The sequence below is a fragment of the Rhineura floridana genome, chromosome 4, assembly GCF_030035675.1.
Source record: "Rhineura floridana isolate rRhiFlo1 chromosome 4, rRhiFlo1.hap2, whole genome shotgun sequence".
NCBI lineage: Eukaryota > Metazoa > Chordata > Lepidosauria > Squamata > Rhineuridae > Rhineura > Rhineura floridana.
In genome coordinates this window covers 32,223,337-32,234,375 of record NC_084483.1, presented here as the reverse complement: position 1 = coordinate 32,234,375, position 11,039 = coordinate 32,223,337, and positions in this window count along the sequence as shown.

The window sequence follows — 11,039 nt, the reverse complement described above, 5'->3', positions numbered from 1 at the left end:
TCCCTCCCTCTTCTAATCAGTTTCATGTCATTTGCATCCCCAAGCTCTCCTGGCTTCAGCCAGGAGAGGCATGCAATTTACAAGAAACAATGAAACTGACCAACTCCCCCTCCTTCTCCATTAGCAAAATTGATACTCCGGAGGGAGTAAACATAAAATGGAGGGCAGGGCCACAAGGAAATAGCAATACTAAACCATTTCAGAGGAATGCCGACTAGTGTGAATAGAAAACAGTGGATTTGAAGATAGGAAGTGTGAACCTTGCTAATCTATTGTGATGGCAAAAGCTGCAACTTTAGTATTAAGTTCAGCACCCATGTGAATGAGCCCTGCGTTCCTGTGCACACAAATTTACTGATTACAAAACAATGCAAGTCTCTAGCATGTCTTTCTCACACAGAAGTAGGGTTGCCAGGTTCATGGCCTGAGACTGATCCTGTATCTTTAGGAGAAGAGAAAGTCAGCCAAGTGCAGGTGTTCTTGCAACATTGTAATGGGAAACACCACAAGGTGGAATTCTCCCTCCCCCCTGCACAACTTTTAAAGATACAGAAGACCTTTTGGAGGCTGGGCCTGGCAACGAAGAGGTCTTCTGTATCTTTAAAAGTTGTGGAGGGGGAAGGGACAATTCCACAATGTGGTTTTCCCCATTAAAGAGTTGCAAGAACACCTGCACTTGGCTGACTTTCTCTTCTCCTAAAGATACAGGATCAGTCTCAGGGATTGAACCTGGCAACCCTACACAGAAGCCAGTCCTGTAAAGCAGCGTCTTTTGAAACACAAGGTAAACAGATATAAGCCAGAGCGTCCGTCACAGGAAATCAGGTAATTTCACAGAAACAGCTGGTGACATCCTGGAAGCTTTTGTAAGTAATTTCAATGCACAAATCTGGGTTTTAAAATGCAGTGCTGAAAGATCGTGGCATACATGCTACAGTGCGATTCTAAAGAAATTGCGATGGACATCAAAATATTTATCAACCTCAAACAGAATGAGAGGATTAAAAAAGAAGTGTGTTTGTTAATGTCAGCTGATCTAATAAAGGAAAAAGGACTGAAATCAGTCAAGACATCTTGCCCCTTTGAAGACATAAGCTGCTGAATACCATTGGTACACAGCTCAATGCCTGTATATTTTGCTCTAGAGGAAGGCTTCAGGGCTCAAAGAGAGTCCCACAGAGAGACATGGTGCCTTAGGCAGGCTTGAAGCAAAATCACTGTGAATAATTAATTGCTTCAGCAAAGTCAGTGTTCTAAGGAAAGCACAAATCTTGCAGATTTTATTTGCCCAGGAAGAAAACAAAACTTGCATTTTGATAATTTCCTGAGTCCGAAAGTGCTCAAGCATCAGTGCGATGGAGGGTTGTTGTTTTTTTTGCCATCTTTCCCCTGGCAGGACTCACTTGCCTTTGCTGCGTGACAAGAAAACATTCAACAGGTCCAGGGCATGAAGAGGTGGGGACAGCTGAACTTTTGCAGTCATGCAGTTGTTAATGGCACAGGAGTCCTGCCAAAAACCAAACCTAAATTGGCAATGCTAGAGTATAATGATGATGAAGTCCATCACAACTGTTAGAGAGAAGGGATTTTAATACCATTTTGTATTCTCTTTCAAGAAGATATGTGAGTAACACTTAGATGTAAAGCCCATGAAATGAACCTACAATATTATAATTCCTACGCACTGTTATGCCTGCACATTTGGGAATTCAGAAAAAATGCCTAATAAAGCACTGCTAGGATTCTACCACTCCAGAATGCATGTGAGCAATTGCATATCTGAATGGTCAAAAATTCGCTGCATTATTTAGTCTCAGGAATTACTTAAGCTGCATTTTGTTTTTCTTGCTGTCCATCTTTTTGTCTTACATTTTTGAATAAATTTGTTTGTCCAGCAAATTCATTTCATTTTTTTTTCATTTAGACAGATAGTACAAGACAGGCTTTGAAGATTTTTTAAACTCATTATTTGGCCTTAGTTGAAACACAAAACTGCTCATCAGCAACAAGAATGATTTGAGCCTTGCCAGGATAACAGATTGGAAGCATTCAATATACTTCCCAATTCCAAAGAAAGGGGATCCCAGGGAATGCAGTAATTATCAAACTTACTATCCCATGCAAGTAAAGTAATGCTCAAGATTCTACAGTAAAGGCTCTTACCATATACGGAGCGACAAATTCCAAACGTCCAAGCTATATTCAGAAATGGAAGAGGTACCAGAGATCATATTGCAAACATACGTTGGATGATGGAACAGACCAAGGAATTTCAGAAGGAAATCACCCTGTTCTTTATAGATTACAGCAAAGCCTTTGATTGTGTAGATCATGAAAAACTATGGAATGCTTTAAAATAAATGGGGGTGCCACAGCATCTGATTGTCCTGATGCACAACCTATACTCTGGACAAGAGGCTACTGTAAGGACAGAATATGGAGAAACCGATTGGTTCCCAATTGGAAAGGGTGTGAGACAGGGGTGCATTTTATCGCCCTTTTTATTTATTCCATAAACAGACACAGTCACATGTTTTCTTGTAAACACAGCTCATAAACATCAATTTCAAATAGGAATGAGTTCCATTGGCATGTGCTAGTTTGAAAGCATAGGCCAGTATTTATTTGAGTTGGTTCTTTGTCCACTAGCTGCTGCTTTTACTGATCCATTTTTCTCTTGCCAAAAATTATTGATACTAATCATTCTTATTATTGATATTTCAGAGGCAGATTTTTTAAATCCATTTTTGAAAACAGCAGTGGAAAATTGCTACATAACAATCCAATCTGCAACGATAGAGTATAAGCGAATTAATTGAAAATTCAGTATCAAATTGGGTAGAATTCTAGCACATCCCTAAATTCAAAGTGACTGCATCGTATGAACAGAGTATGCACCTTAAAATATGCCCCAGAATCCTCTGCAGAATCCTTTCTCTGCTGTGCTTGTTGGCAAGCATTTAAATGGGAAAAGGCTTCCTTCATGGAAGGAGGTTTGACAATGATGTCAGCAGCCTAACATTCTGCACTTGTATATTTAAGAAAAACTTTTTGAAGTGGCCAATATTTTCAGAAAGCGGCCAAGCACAAATGTTGTAAGAATGTCCTCCAGAGCGATTGACATTGTTGAGACCAGGGAGAAACACTCTGTAGGAAACACTTGGCAATGTTATTGAACCAGGGATTGAAAGCTTAAGGCTGCTAACATAAACAAGGGAGGCAAGTTACCATTTGGTTGGAAACTAGTTCCCCATTTCTTTGCCCCTCAATCTCTCCTTTCCTTCTCAGACAGATCAACTGACATCCAGCTATTTGCCTTTCATACAACTGTGATTCTAATTATAATCAAAAGTGTCAGGGTGGTGTTTTAAATCACAGGGTCTTGCCAGCATCTGCTGGCGCCAGCATGGAAATTTTCCACGTTAATCTTTTCTCTGACTTCAAATTTATATTAATGGCCATCGTTCCTCAGGCTGCCTCTCGAAGAAGTGGTGGGCACTGTGATTGAAACAGAAATCAACTATATATTGCCTCCAGCAGTGAGCAGCTGGTGTTTTAACGGCCCGAATGCAAACTTGAGATGTCCAATTCTAGCTTTTATATGACAAGGGTTTTTACGGCTCTGACTCGAACATCACGTTGCTTGTCCAACTTAAACTATGAGAACTGACGTGAAGAGATTACTGTAAGGCTAACCATGTTAAGGTGGAAGCTGTCATTACAGGGAAGAGTCCCAAGAAAGAATGAAAAAAGGAGAAGAAATCTGTTCTAGTTCAGAGTAACATAGTGAACATTATTTATTATTTGATTTATTCATTTATTATTTGATTTATATCCCGCCCTTCCTCCAGGTAGTAGCACATAGTGTAATTATTCTCTTAAATGGACAAATAGTGGCATAGCAGATTTTTTTCCTGATTTTTCTCTCTCCCTAAACATGACATGAGGTATTAGGATAAGTATTACCAAAAACAAAAATAAAAAAATCCCTATAATAATTTGAATAGGGAAAAATCTTTGGTTTGGATGTTGTTGTTTTTAAAGACAATATGTGTTTGGCTCTTAAAGATTCTCCTTATGGGAAAGGCACTCTCAGCACCTCCTAACAGAAATGTTTCCATAATTGTTTGGGGGTGCTGGGGGTCCCTCTAGAAAAGTGTTAGACAAGGATGAAGAACCCCAAGCCTGGGGGACAAATGCAACCCTCCAAAATCCTCTGTCTAGTCCTTGGAACTCTCCCTATGACACCCCTTCTCTCCAGGCCACCTTACTCATCAACCCAGCTTTGTACCATCCTGGAGTGTTCTAGCTTTGCTGGAGTGTATCCTTGAAATCTGATAATGACTGTTGCTTGTCTAGATGGAGGGTGTGTGAGGGGTGTGTGAGTCTGGGGAGAAACTAGCCTACTGTATGAAGGTAAAATTCACATTGATTGTTCCACCTACTTTTGCCTCTGACCCTCTCCCCACTACATGTGGGCCCTGGAAGGCTGCCCAGAAGGGAATGTGTCTCTTGGGCTGAAAATGGTTTCCCACCCTGGTGTAAGAGGTGGCACAGGTGGCTGCAGGAGGCAGGGAGAGTGTGGGGAACCTTTGGCCCTCCAGATGTTGCTGAACTACAACTCCCATCAGCCTCAGCAAGCATGGCCTACGGCCAGAGATTATGGGAGTTGTAATTCAGCAACATTCCCACTCCTCTGTTAGCAGAAGTCCCCATTAGATTAAAGGCCCATCTGTTCATGGAGGTTTCCTTCTGTGGATGGAAAAGGATCCTTGGATTGAACCCTTAATGTTTCTATGTCTTATGGCAGAGAGGGAATGGATTGTTAATACATCCCTAAGAGCACCTGTGAAGGGCAGATTGCCACACAACAGGAATAGCGGGCTGAAGCCAGTCAAACATTAAGAACTGATAAGATCCCACTGATGTCCACAGTTCACTTATATCTAACTACACGGTGTTTGCTTTTGAATGTTGGCTTCTTTTAGCTAAGTGCAACCCTCTGTGGCAATATGCTTTGTAGCATGGGTAAGGTGGGTAAGAAGGGCCATAGCTCAGTGGCACAGCATCTGCTTTGTATGCAGAAGGACCCAAGTTCAATCCCTGGCATCTCCAGGTAAGGCTAGGAAAGAACCCTGTCTGAAATCCTGGAGAGACTCTGCCAGTAAGTGCGGATGATACTGAGCTAGATGGACCAACGGTCTGACTCCGTGTATGGCAGCTTCCTATGCTAGAACTGAACTTAATACGGAGAGGGCTGAGTGACCTTTTGCATTCTCCCTTCCACCTCCTGGATTCTGCGACATGCATGCCAGTTTCCTGACATAACCCTCTGTCCCCACCAGCAGTCCTTAAGCAAATGGAGAGGTACATTCATAGGACATTTGTATACAGCTTATGATGAGTGTGTGTGTGTGTGTGTGATAAGGCTACAGAGAATAAGAACAGACTGAGCCCTAAATGAACAGTAATGGCGCAATTGCTCAATGTTGCATTTACAGAGAAAGGATCACATATACCTGACATTTAGTTATAGCTTAGGGTTGCCATATTGCCCGGTTAGCCGGGTTTTACCTGGATTCTAATCATGCAACCCGGCGCCTGCTTAGCTGACTGACTGGCCCAGATTCCCAGCCTTCATTTTAAAAAAAAAGTCTCCAGCCACCTCCTCCCGGCGCCACAGAGCAAACACACTGCTGGCCACTCTTACCTCTTCCTCAGTCCCGGCTATACGCCCCAGTGCATCCGCCTGTATGACATGTGCCTATGCATGCCTTTGCAGAGGGACTGTTGCTGGCAGTGCCCGAACAGATAGGCAGATGCGCCGGCAGGGTAGTTGCGTAGCACACGCACACACGGCTCCTTCCCTTCTTTGGCGGCAAAGCAGCCTCATCTCTTCTCCAGGCCTGGGAAAGGCAAACGGTGGTGAGAGCTGCAGTCCCTGTTGCCCGCTGGAGCCGGCAGTCTGGTGGGGCGTGACCATTGCATGAGGGCAGTGGGAGAGGCGGCTGAAGACAGAGGAGGAGGGTGAGTCCCGCCTGCCCTAGGTGGACACTGGCTCACTCCTGGCAGTGACTATTCTATTGTTTAACATTAAGTGTCAGCCAAATACTTTTAAAATCAAGCAATGATATTCCTGGTTTGCTTTTTGTAATTGTTGTTGTTGATGATGTTGTTTTTATTACACATTTAAGGTCTCTTCACACACACACACCATTTTATTTGTATTTATTTTATATTTCTCCAATATCTTCCCCTGGCTGTTTTTATGTGTTTTAAATATTTTTAGATTAAATAAATAGGAAATCATAATTGTGAACCTCCCTAAAAGCAATTTACCTATCCTTATGTTTTGGCAAAGTGATGGTGTGAAGGCATGCTGGTAGAACAAGAGACCATGTTTGAGGCATGTTATAAGGTGTTTGAGGACTTTGTCACACATTACTTTTTGAGACCTGTAGATTCATGTCGGAAAGAACATGTGCACGTATTGAATGGTGGCTTGGGTGCTGTTTTTTCAGTCTACGCTGCATGGTAAGCGAAAGTGATACATCATCTGGCAGCTAGCTTCATAACGGGAGAATGAAAAACATTTGGATCACCATTCACTTGTTTATTTTTCTCACTATTGAGACCACTTCATATATTACTTTTTTATACACAGAAATTTAATCTTTGTATAGGAAAAAGTATTTTCTATGTAGGAAAAAGTATTTTGTAAAATATGAAGGACAGTGGCTGCCCAGTCAGTATAACCACTGTACAAGATCTACTCAGCCACTGTAATTACCTTTTTGTTTTGAGTGCCCTGTTGTCTGGGTCTTGGTTCAGGTGTGTATCCAACTTTGATGTCCTTATGGAAGGGGTGTGCAAGTAGTGCCCCTCCCAAGTGTGGAGGCTTGGACAAACATTGTGTTATGGAAAACCAAAGTCTGTGTGAAAGTACATATTTGGGAATGCCATCAGTGTGATCCTAAGCACATTTAATAAATAATGTCATATCAAACTTGCACATCACAAAATATTTTATGGTCATGTCCATAAGCACCAGGAGGGTAGTCACCCAGGGGGTCTTAGTCCCCCTGTTTTTTTGGGAGCAGGGTCCCTAAGTCTCCAAGCATCCTACAATCAGCATGAAAAGGGAGTGTGTTAGTCATTGAGTCACATCTACCTGTGTGAGTTTCTGCAAGACCTGCTCCCTGCATTTCTGGCTGATTTCCACCTGGCGTGGAAGGGCGGGGCCCTGTCTCTCTCCAGCTACAAAAGCAGCAACTGCTGAAGGGGCCAGAGACCATCTACCTGTGTGAGTTTCTGCAAGACCTGCTCCCTGCATTTCTGGCTGATTTCCACCTGGCCTGGAAGGGTGGGGCCCTGTCTCTCTCCAGCTACAAAAGCAGCAACTGCTGAAGGGGCCAGAGACCATCTACCTGTGTGAGTTTCTGCAAGACCTGCTCCCTGCATTTCTGGCTGATTTCTACCTGGCCTGGAAGGGCGGGGCCCTGTCTCTCTCCAGCTACAAAAGCAGCAACTGCTGAAAGGGCCAGAGACCGTGTGTGTGTATGTGCGCGTGAACCTGCTGCTCGGGATGTCTATAGACTACTGGGGTTTTGTTTTGTATTATATGTTATATTTTACTCTATGTTATAATTTAGTCTATGTACGCTGCCTAGAGTGGCCGTTAATTCGGCCAGATAGGCGGCCTAGAAATAAAATTTTATTATTATTATTATTATTAGAAGAGTCTTCTAATATGCTTCCTTGCCTTTCCTGCTGATTGGAGCCAATCAGAGTGAAAGGAGGTGAGTCAGCTACTGAGAAGACTCTTCTCAGTTGCTAACGCTCTCCACTTTCATGCTGATTGGCTCCTAGAGATGTTTGTTGTTGTGAGAGGATGCATTAACAAAGATCTCATTCTTAATCTAGGAGCAAAAAAGGGTGTATGTGGCTGTAACTATCATGAAGGGACTCTGCACTTCTGAATTTTCTACTAAACTACTGATAAACACCTATGTAACTTTGTGTCTGGAGACTTATTATTAAGAATCACTTTCCATAATTGTAAGGAGGTATGTCCACGTGCATGCATCCCAGGCGCCTCAGTGAGGGGTGAGAGCAGCATAGGGACATAAGCAGATGTCATACCAGGGGTTCCCAAACTTTTCATCTACATAGACCACTTGAAAATTGCTGAGGGTCTGAAAGTATCTGAAAATTTACTATGGGCATATGCAAGATAATTAACTCCCATTAGTGGTAAGAGCAAGAATTTATAATTATTATTTTAATTAAAACAAGAGGCTTTGAAGAGGACCAGATATTTATTTTCTTTCTGAGCCCAGGACTGGGTCTTTCATGATGCCCAGGGAGCAGGAGAGTAGTCGATAAGACACATCCTGGCATTGGTAATCTAATTAGCAAGGTATGTGTGAGGTTGTTGCACACTTCCAGGCCCAGTTTCATTTTGAGTATGGAGGTGGAACCTGTGTAGATGTGGTTGATCAAAGGGAGAAGAAATGTTGAGTTAAGCAAAGCTCTGCTTTTATAAAACCTAAGAAACATACAGATACTTTGAATGTCTGAGTGCCTGCACCAGTGGAATACTGGAGGAACTTGTAAAACTTGCTGCAACAGTATTTAGAACTGAGCATGTGGTGTGAAAGACTCCTTTTCCTAACATTTTGGCTTCTTGGTTTTCTCCACCCACCACATCTTTGAAATATATCGTATATGTAATGGTTAACCGTACTGCTGCCCTGACTTTGTTTGTTGCTATTTTGTGTTTTTATTATGTTTTTATATTAATTGTGTATTTTTATTGTTTTTATTATATTTGTAAGCTGCCCTGAGCTCTGTTTTTAACAGCAGAAGGGCAGGATATAAATCCTCTTAATCAATCAATCAATATTCTATAGTGTTGAAAACTAGAGTCTAGGCATGTAAGGCTAAAAATGTAAGTTTTTTTAAAAAAGATTTCTCACATCTTTCCCCAGGTTTTGGTGGTAATTCCTAGGCACAAAAACAAAACAACTGGACAATCCAAATATTAATATGCAAATGATTTGCATAATATGCAAATTGGTCTGCCCGGATATGTGGAACTGGAATATGGCAACCCTATTATAGCTTCAGTTTTAAATATTCTGCTCTAATATGAAGAAAGGTGTTTGCAGGATAGGAAATTGCTTATGATTATGGAAGGGTGGCCTAAAGCTGTAGATCTTTATTTATTTATTTATTTAAGACAGAGAGGCTGAGTGGAGATTCTGTGGTGGCCGCTAATACCAGTAAACTTCTGTTGTCACCTACAGGACACTGTAGGTACAGTCCCGATCCTGGTGCCCTCCAGATATTTTGGATTACAACTCCCATCATGCCAAAGTCACCTTAGACTTTCAGGATTAATCATGTAAGTAAGGACCAGAGCTTGGAAAAGTTACTTTTTTAAACTACAACTCCCATCAGCCCCAGCCAGCATGGCCACTGGATTGGGCTGATGGGAGTTGTAGTTCAAAAAAGTAATTTTTCCAAGCTCTGGTAAGGACTGAGAAGGCTGGTCCCATGTCATCTAAGCACACAAAGAATATAACATCTCACATTTATTCATGCCTATCCAGTCACTGCATACCATCTGCGCCATGCATCTGGGCAGATGTGCAGCTGATGCCACTGCTTTATACTGCATAAGTCATTAATCATCATCAATCTACACATTTGTTATGGCATAATGTCATGTGCCTAGAATGAGGAGCATATTATAGAGAAGACAGATGGTGCCACCACATCCACCACTAAAGATGTGCATAGTAGACTTTGTTTCCAACAGAAAACCCAACTCTTCCTATGTATTTTTTACCTCTTCTCCACCCCATTATTCCTGCATTTATCAGTGCCATTGTTTCTGGGGGTTTTGGTTTTTTTTTTATGTGTTACTAATAAGTGGCACGTCAGGCCTTCATTGTTTCTGAGCTCCTCTCTTACCAAACCAAATATACTCCACCCATTATTTATTGTAGTTTAAAACACAATCTGAAGCAAATTTGGAAGGTCATTTTCTGGAGAAAAACCTATATGAATATCAAGGGAAGTTTTTTAGGCCCTGTTCACATGTTACATTCAACGAGTGTATAGTCTGTGTACCTAGGTACACAAGTAGTTGGGCTGTACGCTTGTACAGTTATTAACATGTAACATTCAACGAGTGTACAGTCTCCATTATATACACATTTGCTGCCAGGAAAAGAAAATGGCTCCAATGACACTTATTAAATGTGCCAATTAAGCTATTCCCTTTTACTGGCAACAAGGCTAGGTATGCTGGGTCTGTTATACTTCCTGAAACTGTTTCCTGTCAAGGGGTACATTCAACAGAAAGAATTTTGGCAGAAACAGGAATGTAGTTTTACTCTTTTCATTTTTCCTGCAGATTCTTAAGTTTTTAAAATCAAACAACAACTTTTTAAAAGAAAATACCAACCTGTAATTATCATAATTATAGCTATTAAAATATTGCTTTTTTCATTGCCTGTTATTAGAGTATGTTTGGTTTTTGATGTAGGCTTTCATGGAACAATCCTATACATGTCTATACAGTCCTATAGAGATCAATAGGACTTACTCATAGATAAATCTGTGAAAGTGCAGACCTAAATATATTAAATATCTATATATGAAAATATTTTGAGGAGGAGGGGGCTGCAACAAAAACAAGCTGCTTAAAACAGTATGAACTGAAACGATTCTTCCAACAAGGTACACCTGATTCTTTCTTGAGGACATCATGTGTTTTAATACAGAAAACTACACTCAAAGTATAAATGTGGGGAAAATTATTTATCAATTGGGCTTTCCAGCCTGCTGCTTCCACTGTAACATACTCTGTCCCCTGGAAAGCCTTTCCTGGTATTTGGGAAAGCTCTGCTCTGTGGTTTTAATGGTTTTTCAATGGAAATGTTTGCAGCTCAGTATCAAAAAGTGATCATCAATATCTCTTTTTATGATCTATGTCATAATGTTTAGCTTTTGGGTAACACTTTAAATGC